General features: G+C 40.6%; 1 pseudogene; it reads right to left on the bottom strand.

Moving 5' to 3' along the window:
* LOC120722040 overlaps positions 1-12,752 on the bottom strand; it is a 62,494-nt pseudogene extending 49,742 nt beyond the window's left edge.
* Positions 12,753-15,454: the final 2,702 nt, after the last annotated feature.

Genomic DNA, 15,454 nt, shown 5'->3' with positions numbered 1-15,454 from the left:
CACAGCTATATGTAAACACTGTGCATCAAGTACTGTGTAAGCTGCTGTATAATATTAAAGGCCAAAGTGTGCTATTTAAACAACATCCTCCTACAAATACATCAAATGAACTTTCGAGGGAAGTAAAGCCCTAACTGAATAATTGCCTTAGCTCTAACTGAGTAATGGCTTATTGGTCCAGTGCAATGTTGTGTAATACAGTGTCCCAGCTCATTAAGAGAAAAATCCCACCAAGTCCACATTGGTGCTGAGTGTTTTCTAAATATAGGGTTTTGTTAGCTTCTACTAAGTAAAAATCACAGAAACTCTAACTAGAAAATGCCCAGCCCACCACAGCAAACAGGAAGTTCCAGTTTTGTGTATATCACCATAACAACAAAACTACACACTCACTGCATGGTTTTATTATTTACTGTTACTGAAGTTTTAAAAAAAAAAAAAAAAAAGTTATATGAAAGCAAACCATGCATATATAGTCTACTGATTTGAGGGCAGTGTCCCACTGCAACATTTCCATCATGCAGGACTTTTCTAAGATAGCATTTTCCCCACCCCAAACAAGTTGCAAGAACTCAGTGGAAATTACACAAATAGTGCTTTGAGGCAAAACCTTAAAAAATAAAAAAATAAAAAAAATAAGTCTCATGTCAGACTGCTATTATTACACTTGGTTTACTATAGTTTCTCCCCTTTTTCCTTGTGCTTAGGTGTTAAACTGCTTTGGTTGGCTAATGTTTTGGGAAATCATGGATGCTGTGTTCTCTACCATCCGGCTTGTTACCAGCACTCAGGACAAAAGTAGACATGGCAAAAGTTTACAGAGTAGTTTAAAATGATTTGAAAATCATTGCATTCTCTTTCTAATTTACATCTTACATCAGGGGTCGGCAACCCCTGGGCACGCGTTCCACGGCTGGCACGCCAAGGGTTAACTGATGGCACAACCACAGCTGGACAGGCATACCGGGCATTTTCCCGGTGGGTCAATGGTGATTTTTCGTTTTTATGAGCCGATGTTTTTTTGTTGTTGTTTTTTTTGTAACGGTAAACAATGAAAGGTGGTGCATTGCCCAAATGCTGGCAGATGTGTAAAAATAACTCAGTTGTTCAGTTGTTTGGTGGGTGCTATGATGTTACTGATAGTGAACTTTATTTTATTCATAAGGTTAGTTAGTAGAGTTGCCAACCGTCCCGTAAAAAACGGAATCGTCCCGTATTGAGAGAAAATATTACGCGTTTCGTGTTGAGCTGAGAAGGAACAGTTTGTCCCGGACTTCAGCTAGAATGAAAAAGACACAAAGCTGGAGTTATTCTGTGTCTTTACGCTGTCAGCTGCCTCTTCTCTCATTCTCTCCCCCTCCCTCTCCTGTTGCTACTTCAATCATGAAACTGATCAATGATCAGCTGATCGGCTTTTCTCTCTTGTTTGTTTATCGCCCACTTTGCGCCAGAAAGAGGAATCCAGCGGATGTCGCGCTAAACAGCAGCAGCACATTTAAGCTTGATCAGCTGTTTTTAGAATTTATTTAATATTAATTTCTAGTATCAGCCGATGTTTGCTGGAGCCACAGCTGTAAAAGCTGCTGGTCATGATATCGGTTTGGTTATCTGGTGAGAGGGAAACATGAAGATGAAACCAGGAGATGTCCTTACTGAATCATCAGGTGCTGAACAGGTGGTGGAGAAACAGGTTTACCTTTTAGGTGACATGAATGAGTTGAAGGGAAGTTATGAACTGTTTGTGAGAGACAAATAACACCAGGATCCTTTTCTATGTAGCTGACAGCTGGTAACTGTGCAGGGGCGGGTCTAGCAAAGTTTTGCCAGGGGGCCAGGTAGGGCATTAAAAGGGAAAGGGGGGCACAGAGAAATACTTTCTTATTCTCATTTAAAATGTCTAGTTTTTATTAAATAATTGTCTGAATCTTACAACCAAAGTTTTTATCTGATGTAAAATGTATAGAAATCATACATATACCAACAAGACAGTACATCACTGTCACAACAGCATTTGTTTTCATTCAAAGGCTTTATGGCTTTTCCTATAATAACTGGTGGGCCGGTCTCTAGTCAAAATACCCGGGCCGTTTTTTTTTTTTTTGTCCCAGTTCAGCCCTGGACACAACACGCAGTGAATTAATCTAAGATCACATTAACTCTGTGTATCTCTGTATTAACAAACATGCCATATTGGCCCAGTTTATTTTTCTTATCATTGTTGTGAGAAGACCATAAATAGCATTTGCCTTTTCTGTTTTAGTTCATTTGGTGTTATGGAGTTCTTGTTATGGATAAAAAAAAGTGTCTTTTTTGGGGTTTCAAAATAGCTGATAACTATTTGCTGATAGCTGCCAACATCTGCGAACAAATATAATTCTATAAAGTGGTTCTATATAGTGTGTAACTGTTAATATAGAGCGTTATGAAATTTATTGCTAATGCAATCATATGGCACACTGACTGAGGAAATTTTAGATGGCACTCATCAGAAAGGTTGCCTACCCCCGTCTTACATAATACCACAACCTTTCTTGGAAACAAGATTCTGAGTAGTTACTTTAAAAAATAAAAAATAAACTTCATGCCCTTTGCTCTAGTTTTTCTGTATTAACTGCCAACCTGTCTGTTCAGTTTGTATTTCCTACTTTGTGTTTGCTTTGTGTCAGCATGTTAGTTACTGATTAGTTTACCAATCCAGTCACAGCATAGCTTCCTGCTAGGATCTGTGACACACTCAATACTTTACCATAGTATATCACTTTATACCTCTTTCGTTATTGGGGAAAGAAAAACAAACCAACACACTCACACACACACACACACACACACAACAAAAACGATAAACTAAAGCCACACACAGCTCTGTAACTCAGCTGTGTCAACTACTCTTGTTGTGTATACAATTGTAAAATATGTTCACCGCAGTCAGCCTAATTCCAGCTGATTAGACTGGACACAGCTTAACAGGTGGCTGTTCAACTCTACTCAGTCATCTCTGGAACGCAGAGAGCATTCTTTCCACACACTGTTGACAGAGGAATCACAGGCAATACAGTCCTCTGTAATATGATTTAATATCAATGTGTATCTAGTGTGCAATCATTTACAATACACACACAGCTTTTAAGCTTCCTAGTTAGGCATCATAAAGTCAAAAGGTGACTTTTTAACCCCCAAAGGGGTGGTCTTGTGCTTTTTCTTAAAACAGACCAATGCCCTGGAGTCAACATCTGCACAGGACTCCTTTTCCAAGCTCACCTGTTTCTCCTGCAGGGATTCTGATCACTCATTGAACACCTTTGATCTCTCCCTCACTCATTCTCTCTCATCCCACTGGGAAAAATATGGGAAAGATGTTCGACGGCTTAATAAGTCAGTATTTAAAGATTATTGGAAAAAAGGTTTCGTTTTGAGAACGTGCTCACAACAGGAACAGATTTCCAAATAAAATTCATGTCTCGTTAATATATTTTATATATTAACACACTTCATGTAATGCTAGTCAAACCAGGTAAGATTAAAATGAAGCACCCTTTTATATTCTTCAACAGTCAATCCTGTGATTATGATGCAGACAACATAAGATCGCGTCCTTGATTTCCATGTACATGAGATGCTCAGCTCTTGTTTTAGGATGTATGCAAGTCCTGTCACCGCCCTGGGCTATCACTGCAACAAAGTGCAGCTGGAACAAGCTTGACATCACTCGACATCTTCAAATGGAAGTGTCAAGAGCCTGACGAAAGAGTCCGCTTCTAACCCGAGGGGTAGAGAAAAGTAACTTGTTACACCGCCATTATATTTTGGGTCTGCTAGTATGCAATGGTCAAGTTGCTTTGGACAGATTTTATCAGAGGGTGAACATGTGCATTGTTTCAGGTGGATTCCAAGTGGACCTGAAAAAGAAAAAAGAAAAGAAAAAAAGTATAACAAAAGCAACCACTTGTCAGTGGGTCCTGCAGTTGTCTGCACGAGCCCCTGTAAGCAAGAGTAACCCAGTCCTTCAGTTCTTTTTACTACTGCAAACATTACTTAAGAGAATTGACACAGAATAAACAGTTTTACTGGATGGTAACTGATGACTTCAAGAGTAGCAATAATTGAAAAAGAACACCGTTTAGGTAAATGTTTCTCATTTGAGCAGATGGCAAATTAACTGGCAGTTGGTGCTTAAGGAGGAAGTTATAAATGACAACATTTGTTGGCACACAAAGCGGGCAGTTAGCAGTAGTGCTGCAGCTATCGATGAATCGATTTTATCGATAAAATAAGAATACTGAAAACACCGTACTCTATAATGCATCTTCACATCCACCCAGTCGATTCCAATATGTATGGCTTTTCTTCACACAGTCTTTGGAGAAGAGCAATCATGAACGTCCAGTTATTGCCAGCCCCTGCCGCTTCCTTAGACGCAGCTGTAATAACTGCTGCTTGGTTACATGTACGCCTGCATTGCCCATCTTTGTCCTACTGAGAACTTTGGGTGGGGCTTATGTGTCCGTCTTGAGGCGTGTAGTTAAAGTGAAGTCATAGCTCAAAGATGGGTGTTAAAAGAATTCACTGCAGTGACTCTAATGACTGATGTAATGTTTATGAGATAGTCACAAGAGAGACCTTTGTGTGATTGTGACCGTCCTGACCAAGTTTGTTAAAAAAAAAAAAAAAAGTCTTTAGACATTATTTATTTTGCACAAATCTGTACTTGCCAATTTACTTTTGCTGGAAAAAACAAATAAATAATTTTTTTTTGCAGTAATAGAGATTCAAAATCTACACAACTAGGATAAGTGGCAGAAAATAGATGGATTGGTTTTGGTCTCTAAAGAACTGCCAAACAAATAATCACCAGGAAAGAAAGAAAATCCATCCATCCATGAATGACCAAAGACTAGTTGGCATCCCAATAACAATCACCTCTTATATATTTTTCCTTTTCCCCAACTGTTGTTGCCATTCGCTATTTGAAATTGTTCTTTAAGAAGTTGCAGCACCAAAAACCTCCTGCTGATAGCGCTGGTCACTAGCAGTTTGCAATCTTTGCCTGTGGCTGATTTGTCTATCAACACTAACTACCAGCTGAGCAGTTGTTTGCTGTAACTTGTCCCCGACTGCTGCAGCCAACATGTTTCAAAAGCACAACTTTTACTTTGAAAGCACCTGTCTCCATTTCTGATTTGTGGCCATCTTTCAGTTTTATGACCACTTAGAGACTAGCTGGTGAGTGTTTGCAGACAAGTCAGTGACTTGCAAACCACGGTAGTCTCACTAACTAGTTGAGAAACACATTTTTCCCTTTGCGACTGGCATTTGCCAGATGGTTGCCAATTGATCTGTTAGCAGATGTGATTATGACAATTCCATATTTACAGCTCGTTTCTACTGCTCCCAAGTGTCCAAAAAATATCAGGTAATGTGTTTTTAAGAATTCTTATAATGCCCCTTCTTGACATGGAATACATAACGAAGCCCAAAGTTGGTGTTTGACATACAACTTTCTAAATCTGAACAGATCAGACTCTGGTACAATAACTATGGCAAGCTTACCCATTCCGATTATCACAGTTAATCGATGCTGCAGTGTAACAGACCAGCTACCGCCCCTTTCTCCAAACCCTCTCTCAGTCTCAGCCCCTGTGCTTCAGTCCAGACCATAAACAGTGTCTCAATTCAAGAATTGAAACAGCTCCAACTCATGTCTAGGGACTTGTGGAGAACCCACTGAAGGGAATGACCGTAACCCAACCCTGAGGGAGGGAAGGTCAGTCATTTTTCTGTATGTTTAAAGAAGCCAGACACCTTAAGTGATAATATTCAGTTTTTAAAGCTGCATGTTATCAATTCGTCCTATGACAGGGCAACCTACAGAAATGTATGACATGCCAGAGTGTGAGTGGTAAGGGTGTAGCACTTCGACACATACAGCACCATAATGTAAATCGAGTGAGCTGGAGATTTACTCTCGATACCTTAGGCTCCATAGGTTTATCTTTAAATCTGTGTAATTTCTTTATATCTTGAATATTATTAAACAAATATAATTCACTGCATGTATTGTAAGATATTAAACCCACAAATAACTATTGACACTTGCCAATACCTGAAATTATCAATGTTTAAGCCTTTCCAGTAAGGTTGCCAGAGCTGGTGGTTTTTACAGCAATGCGAAAGAAAAAGTTAAACAGAGGATCTCTGTCTTCTGTTTTAATCAGCAGATCAGATGGTAGTCACTCCTCAGTGGATGTGCTTGTTGCACATCTTGATTAGTCATTAATTGGCAGCTTTCATTATTTGTGAGCAGCAGCGTAAAGTGGGGCTATAAGAGAGGGCCTGATGTCATGCCGGGGTAGGCTGAATAGCACCAGTCTAGGAGAGAAAAGCCTTTTGGAAATGTGGACAGTGCCTAATTGGATGAGGATTTCACTTGGCTGCTTTGGAGAACTGGTCTTATGCAATGGCATAGATGAATGGACCAGGCTTGGGAGCCACGATGCTTGCACTCAACTTGGTTGCAGTGGTGGCCCCAAGGGGTTACATTAGATGTATTTGCCTTCTCATGACACCATCTTTACAACACGTTAGGTGGTGGGAGCACCCAACACCGTTAACTGTACAGCGCTGTAACATGCAAAGAAATGCCACACCATAAAGCTGATAAAAACCAAAACTGAGTCACACAGTCTCATCCTCCATACAAAAACATCAAACCCAAATAAAACTGTCCTTGTAATGAAAACTCAAATCAGAAAGGCTCTTGAGTTCTACGTGACCACTTTAGGGGAAAGGGGAATAAGACTTATTTTACTTACTTAGTCTTAGGAATGCTAACAAACTTGGCTGTCTGAAAAACAATTACCTTAACAAGGACTTAACATAAGTCCTATTCATAAGTACCAAAGTACACCACATTAAGTCCTAATCCCTTCTAAGACTGAGAAATAATACTGGAAAACCAAGGGGCAGAAAATCTAGTAATGTACAGAAAAATAAACGTGTTCATAGTCAATGGTGTGGCATTCAGATCACAAGAGAGACTAAGACACCAATTTAGTCCAGAACAGATATAACTAACACCACAAATACTGTTAAGAGTTCTTGCTGGGGATAGTTTCTAGGGGAAAAAATAAAAAATTAATCACGCAGTTCATGAAGACAGCTAATTTTGCTTTGCAGATTCCATCTAACATAGTAAGACTGATAAAGATGTTAAGTAAAAGTAGGAGATAGGTTGCACCCAGACAAAGACAATGGGCTACACTGTGAGAACAAAAATTAAATATTGTAACTATGTATAAGAAGGGTCATTTCATCATCACCGTGCAACCACAGCACATTTACCTGCACCCAAGCGACCACGGGCTCAGGTAGGTGTTTCGTTACCTGCAGAATAAAGGAAACATTCTTGCCACTCGCACAGGCTTTCAGCTACATTTGGGCCAACACCAGACAGTGAGAAACTATCCACTGTACTTAGACAAGCAAGCACTGCATCTCCTCAGGTCACAAGTGGAAAGTGGTGAGAATCAGGTTTATACAGGTCCATATTTACAGTATGGAGGTGGGGGGGGGAAGAATAACACCACAAAGTTTTTCCTCTGGCAAGGGTTTAGGTTCTTAGAAATTACTTTTCACAAAGCAATACATGATTACTCAGCAGTTATAGTTGAGATACCAAGGCATTCATTATTCTGTAAGCAGTCGGGGACACTCAATCCAATGTATACAATTTTAACAGTATACACAGTCCAAAAAAAGAAATAAATTATACATGTTTATGCAACCGAGTCTAAATTTACCTTTGTCCAGAAACTCAAAAAGCTGTCCCTAACATCACGAGATAGTTTTTAATCACTGACAGCTCAGCTGAACATTTTGGCACAAAGGGTAAAGTTGCTCTGCTTTTAGATCCGGAGTCAGTGGAATAACATGAACTATGCTGTGGTCCCTGAGCAGGCCTAGGTTAATGGTGTCATGGCATCAGGGAGGGGGGGGTATTAACAGTGTATAAGCCCAGACCAACCAGTTCTGAATGACTGTTAGCTGACGCAAGACCTGATGGAATGCTGCTTAGAGCACGACCACAAGCTCTTACACCACCAATACCAGTTAACAGGATATCTCTGCTAATTTTCCCCTTGGACAGCAAGTGAAACTATGCATTTATAAAAGCAGCAGTAACAGAGATACCCACTGCATACATATACGTACCTACCGTATGTCACATCGCCTCGAGTTTAAAACGAGACTCAAGTCTTGGCTTTGAAATAATTGGATTTATTACTGCAAAGCAGACGATATTTAAAAAAAAAAAAAAAAAAAAAGTGTGTAACAGAACCAAACTCATTGTAGATTCTTATGAAATACACAAACCTGAATCCTTGTGGGATTGAAGTATAACTTATTGTAAAATTCTTTGGAATACGTGCAGTCAGCAGCGTTTTGGCAGCCTGTAGCTGTACAGAGTTCATGCCCCATCATGCCTGTGCTTACTTAGCATTGACTTGAAATAGCAGGACTGGTGCTGGAGGGGGTGAAAGAAACCGCAGCTCTGGCAGTTGCCATGTGCGCAGTGATTTGACCACAAAATAATCAAACTAGAAGGGCATTTAGAGAGAGCATTCCCAACGAGGTCAATGCCCTTTATTCCATTGTTTTCAAAAAGTGACCGAAGTCTGCACCAAAATGTAATGGGTCCTTCTTTTACTCATGCGCTACCTCTCTGACAAGGTTCGTGAAATCTGACAGGTTTTTTTGTTTTTGCTTAACCTTGTTGACCGACACCATGATCACAAACCTTTACCTCTGCGATATAGAAACGATATGTAGCAGCAGCCACGTGATAAGGCCACTTCAAAGTTGTGTGAGAACCAAGTCTCACCACTTGGCAGCGATTTCATCAAGACCAAGATCCCATCTAAACTGGGAAAGAGCAATAACTTTCAGTGGTCACGGGGACATAAAATAGCTTGTGCTGAAACACTGCTTAAAAATCGGTCATGTTTTACGGCATGCTAAATATTTTGCATCATTAACAGCTCAGCCCAGAGTGGCAAATTGATCAACTCCTCAACTCATCTGACCAAATATCATGCGAACTCCCATTAAAGACAATAAACCAAGAAAAACAATTTCACTTACCTACAGTTCTGTGTAAATCTCTTTAGCTACCCCTGATGTTGTTACAATTTGCTTCCAAGGAGCGCTGACCTTCATGTCATTTTTAAATTGGTTTTGAGTAATAGTTCTCTAGGCCTTCTGAGAGATCGTTCAAGGTTTTTATTTGGGCATTAGCTGCTTTGTCACTCATTTTCATTCCAGCCCTTGGGCTTAACCATTTACATTTTCGTCCTCTCACCCCCAAGCGGTCGTAGCAGAGGCTGCCCCTCCCTGAGCCTGCTACGGAAGTTTCCTCCTATTATAAGGGAGTTTTTCCTTCCCACTGCCACCAAAGTGCCTACTCATTTGGGTGGGTGGGGCATCTCTGTCTTGCCTGTATCATTGTAGGGTGTTACAACGAAAGGGTTTTAAGGCAACTGTTGTTATACAGTGATTTGGCCCTGTATAGATCAAACTGAGCTGGACTAAATTTATAAAATTTGAGGAAACTGGAGATAGAGGACTGAAGGAAGTGGCAAGCCTTAAGAGGGGGACGAAAAAAAAAAAAAAAAAAGACATACAACACTATCTACAGCAGATAAGCACCATCTGAAAATCATGTCTTTAAGCAAAGACCTGACACAGAACCCAAGAGATGCATCTGACGCTTCAGTTGATACATCGGCTATTCACTAAAGCCTCATTAGAAATGGTTTCAGTAGATGGGTTGCTGTCAAAAAGCTATTCTTACGGAAGGGAAACAGGGGGAAAAGGTTAAGATTTAAAAGCATAGCAAGACAGAGGAAAAAGAAATCCCCACAAAGCAGCACCACCAGCCATGGATTGGCCTCATTTAAGCCGTAATGATGATGAATACAGGTTGCCAAAAATCAACTTTCAAGTTCATGAGAATTGTATTAACTGTTTTTGCCTTATATAATGCATTTCTATGTATATTTGCACATGTTTCAATAAATCACCCATTTCCCTACCAAATATAAATGAGGGTTGGCTCAGGGCTTTTGCATGGTACAGTACAGCTTGACTACAATAAGTAGACATGCCATCATAATATAGTTGTGAACATAACCTGGAATGTGGCTTATGTTTTTGTTTGGTCCTGCTGTTGATTGGCTCTCTGGTGGCAGGAACGAGGATCATTAAGTTGCAAGATTTTATAATAATGATTCTGTTTAAGAAGCACTTCCCAATTTCATGTGCACCAACTGGCAACTTAAGTAAGCTATGAGGAGTTGGCAGCACTGCCCTCTACCTGTATTTGCTCTGAAATGGTATATTAAGTATAATTTGAAGACATGCTACCAAATTTAAATGCTGTGGATTTGGAATCTCTTTTTTAATATCAGAACCAGGGTTGAAAACAAAAAAAAAAATAAAAAAAAAAAAAAAAAAAAAAAAAAATCATCAGACAAGTTCATTGGTTATTGATCGTCGGGTGTTTTATGTTTAATTTTGTGCTGTTTTTATGTGTGTCTTTTCCTTGTTTCAATTAACAGTCCAGTTCCTTGAGAATCAACTTAGCAAATAACTAAATGCAATTAGGAAGTCTTGCTTTTCTGAGTTAATGAGCTATCCCAGAGCTCATTCTAGGGAAGCCAGCCTCATATTGCTGGTTTTTCCCCACCAGCAACAACACACCTGACAGGTTCTGCTCCATAGGTTATCACCACCTGTTTGTAAATGGAATGGCTGCAAAAGTGTCCTTCATCTGATTGCCTCATTTAGGTCAATCAGTCTGTGAAGCACAAACACCTTGGTGAATAGATCAACAACTGGATTAGTGGGCTGACAGCAGCCTTTTTTGGAAGGATTTAACTTAATGTTGTAGTTGTATTCAAAATAACTAGATACAATTCCTACTTTAATGCTGACTAATTTTATACAATAATAGTTAAACAAGAGGAGGCTGAAAGGAAACTGAAGATCATCAGATAAGTTTGAGTTTAGAGAAAAGCAAATAGTCCATAATTTGACGAGACAGTCAAAGTTGGCAAATAATCCATTTACAGAAGTACTTTAATAAAAAAAAGAAATAATAATTAAAAAAAAAAAAAAAAAAGGTAGTAGTCAGTCATGCATCAGCCTCCAAGCGCCCCTCTCTGGTCCCACCCCACATTCCCAGAGAGAACACTGATCTGTATTCAAAACACACAGGCCAACATCAATAGTCTCTAGAATCATAAATTTGGGCGGTTATGTAACTTTCTGCAGAGACCACATGCAGCCAATAAAGAAATTGATTGGACGAATGCCCAAATGACAAGGCAGATTAGAGGACCTAAGAAGAGTTGCTTTGTCAGGACCTTTCCACATAAAGTTAGATAATGATCAGGCTCTCTCATTTACTAATCCTTTCACTGCTAAAATTGTGATCACCAAACATGTTTCTCAAAGTATTGTATAACAGACAAAATATTGGGCTGTTGACTTAATATGTGCTCCAACGGCCTTTAGAGACAGCGTGCAATACAGATTGAAGTGTTCAACAGACAGGCTCCCCTTGTGCATTCAAAGTATTTGGGGTGAAGCTCAAAGACGGGGTGCCTAAAGATTTTCACACTAAGCAGCCTCTATAATGGAGCCTGGATTGAAGCTTACACCCTCTGAGAGCATTATTGATTCTGCTTCCAACTAAAGTGACACCTGTTACAACCCATTAAAAACAAAATACTTGTCTCACTTTATCCTGGACCACCTGGAACCCACTCAAGGACCCATTTGGGGTCCCAGGAGCCCACTTTGAGAACCTCTGCAATGGGGCAACAAGAGTATCCCTGGAACAACTTCCTTTACCCCTCTCCCTCCCCTCTCCCGGAGTAAATGCTGCAAAAGGGATAAAGAGATAAGGCGAGAGTGGTGAAACTCTTGGGAAGGGTGTAAAGGAGAAGAGGAGGAGGGGGAGGTGGACACGGGGAGCTGGAGTCCTACTGGATACAAAGAAGGCTAAAGGGCCACTGCAGACTGCTTTCAAAGTACTACAAACAAGGCAGGCTCCTGGAATTCCAAACTGGAATGCCAAGAAACGCAGAGAAAGGTTTGGGAAATGCACGAGATTCAGTGCACGAGATTCACGCACGGCTTCTCGACGTGCCTGTTCGCCTCAGGACAGGCCAGCCTGGGGCATCTTCAGCGGAAGCTTTCCACTTGTAGGTTTACAACATGGTCAGTTCAAGTGACTGCCGAAGAGCGGCGCAATGAATAAACTTTCCAAAGTTCAATGACACACCGTTGTCAAAGAGGGAGGCAGGTCCCGCACATGTCCCGAACATTCATAATGGCTTGTGTCATCGTTAAACTTTTACTACACGTCCACAATGAGCACTCTTCTAACACGCACGAGAAGCATGCTCTCGGAAACATGCACCCACCTTACAGCGAAAGCACCTCGGGCAGGCTGCGACCCTCACACGCGGACGGACACGGAGAGCCGGGGCAGGCTGGAGATGAAGGGACTGACGACAGCGTTGGATCAGGACACGCTGGTGAGCATTCCGGAGTGAACCGCTAGAGACAGAGGAGGAGAGGAGAACGTAAAAACAGTGACTGTAAAGACTGCAGGGCACTCGTCATCTCATGCGGCTAGAGGAGGACTCTCTCTCTCTCTAACACACGCGCACGCTTACAAACACACCCTCGCAAACGACGCCTCCCATTTAGATTAGACCACGCCCACTAGAGAGACCCGATTAATGCGGCGTTCAGGTCTAAGTGGGGGAGGGCGTGTTCAGAGGGTTCCCGTGGTTTCTGGAGATGTATGTTACACTAGAACTTGGCGTTCAGTTCTTGCTGTCAGGGAGCACACGGAGGGGATTATAGAGCCGGAAATGCTGTGTGCGGACATAACGTCATGCTGTCGGGGTAGCTCGTTTTCTTGTGTTTGGGGACTCTAACGTTTGTGCCCTTTAATGAATGAAAATAAAAGACAAAAACAGAGTTTCTGTAATTCCAACGAGCCTGAAAGTCAATATTTAACATGAGCACCTTTATTCTTTAACCAAACCTGAACTATCTCTCTTTTTCCTGTAATTTCTTTAAGTAGCATTCATGAATAGTTGTATGGGCTTCTTGAAGGATATTCAAAGCTCTTGGATGTTGGCTGCCTTTTGGTCTGTTCTCCATGAAGATGATTCCACATGATATATTGAGATCTGGGTTCTGGGGAGGCCAATCCATGACAAGAACTTTTAGTCCAGTTCTTGTGTGATTTGGCATACCGCAGCCTTTTCTCTCTGCTTCTTGACAGACACCCTTCTGCTGAGACCAGTACTGATAAGGCTTCAGTGAAGAGTAAATGGATCACCTGTAGGGCCTGTGTCAGATCTTTGCTTAAGCTTTTTGTTTTGTTTTGTTTTGTTTTGTTTTGTTTGTTTGTTTGTTTTAAAAAGGACATGATTTTCAGATACTGTTCATCTGCTGTAGATATTTTTTTTTTTGGCCACTTGTGCTTTTGTCCTCCACTTGCAGAACACACTGCACACCATGCTGTGATATACCAATTTTTCTGCTAATAGCTCTTAGAATCACCTTGTTGGTGCCTGTCAAACTGTGCTATATTTAGCATTTTCTGTAGATTCAATTAAAGAAATATGAAGAAATGCCTAAAGATAAAGTTCAAAATTGATTATGTGCTAAGTTGTCTTATATATAGATACAACACTGGTTCGTTCCTTGAATTAAGTGCCTTTTTATGCTTTAATGATTCCTCGGTTAGTTTTAAGTGGCTTGACCAAAAAAGAATCCTTTGAAAAAGATCAGTTGAGTTAAAAAGCAGTCAATGTCCAAAGAAAAACTGTCAAAGACCCTTAGAAAGCTGAAACTGAAGCCTGGGCTATTGCTCTAAATCCCTTAAAAATACAAGAATACAAGTCTAGCTTTTTAGAAGCAAAACATAAAGAAATGAAATAAAAGAAGCAGTACAGCATGTCAGTGTTAGGCCTACAGATTAAAGTCTAAAATTACTTCTCAGGACTGAAATAGTGAACCATGGTGGCTGCATGTAAAGAGTGCTATTAAAGTGATACACCTGCAGCCTAAAGCTAAGGACTCCGCTTTTAATTAGAGCCGTGCTCTGACAAGCACAATCTGAAACAAAAACACCAGTAGCTGGAAGGTATGTAAATTGCACAACTGAGGGTCAGACCTCATTCTGAGTTATCTCTCAGCACTGGTGTGTTTTCACCCCTCTGAGTTTCCCCATATTGCATAAGAGCTTCTCATGTTTATGTTATTGAAAGCAACGTCAGTGTTGCAAACGTAGCTTGTGTGTTTTCGTAATGTAGGCTGTTAACTACTTTAAAACATACACACACTTTTTAGGCAGACTGTAATGCATCAAAGAGAACAACTTGAAACAAGTGCCCCACCCCTTCTGTCTCCACCAGGAATTAACCAGTGTTCAGTTCATTTTTATGCATACATAAAGCTTGAATAGCTTCATAAGTGATGGGGAAACCCCATAAGAGTCTGAACTGCAAGAACTCGTCAGTCCTGAGCTGTTTGCATATGCCAGGACTTAAAGAATAGACACTGTGAAGCCACCCAGTCTCACACACACACACACACACACACACACACACACACACACACACACACACACACACACACGCTGACATACACAGCATGCAACAAAGCATTCGCTTTATGTCTGAAATTTGAGCAAAAAGTAAACACACACTGTGCTGATTTTACGTCATCAGACATTCAGCTTCACACAGGCCTTTTGTTTAAATGATTGATCAGATACATAGTAGACTAGCCAACACTGGAAAACAAAAAGAGCACAACCCCTGCTGATAGTCAGCGTGTCCATCACTCATAAGTCGCCCAGTCGAGACTAACAAAGCTGGGTAATATACACCCAGGCAATTAGTGAAGTGTTTATTAAAGTTTCTCACATGATTATGGATGGGCCACTATGGAGGGACATAAGGCCATGGTTAGTACTTATTAGCTATTTATTTTATTATTTTAAACTTATTGTGCTGTCTTTGATCCCTTTTCCATTAGTGAACATGGAGGCTGTCAGAAATCTAACCCTTAACAGGCTCAGGCCTACATGTTACCATTAATATGTAATGGTTAACAAACACAAACCCAGCAATGAGGAATAAAATCAAGAACCAGAGTCAAACCTGAATGACTATATTTTTGTTCGATTATGTGGCGTAACCTTCTGGTAATTCTTGATTTGGAGGTTGTTTACGTTGGTAGGCTGGTTAAAATGGTTTGGAACGGCAACAAAGGCACAAGCCCAAATACACGTACAGGCTCAGAACAAAAATATCACCCGCATTAACCCACCCACTGACACACAGACATCCACCCACTCAAACACACC

Source organism: Simochromis diagramma, unplaced genomic scaffold, assembly GCF_900408965.1.
Source record: "Simochromis diagramma unplaced genomic scaffold, fSimDia1.1 OVJJ01000618.1, whole genome shotgun sequence".
NCBI lineage: Eukaryota > Metazoa > Chordata > Actinopteri > Cichliformes > Cichlidae > Simochromis > Simochromis diagramma.
This window is presented reverse-complemented; position numbering and strand designations above follow the sequence as displayed.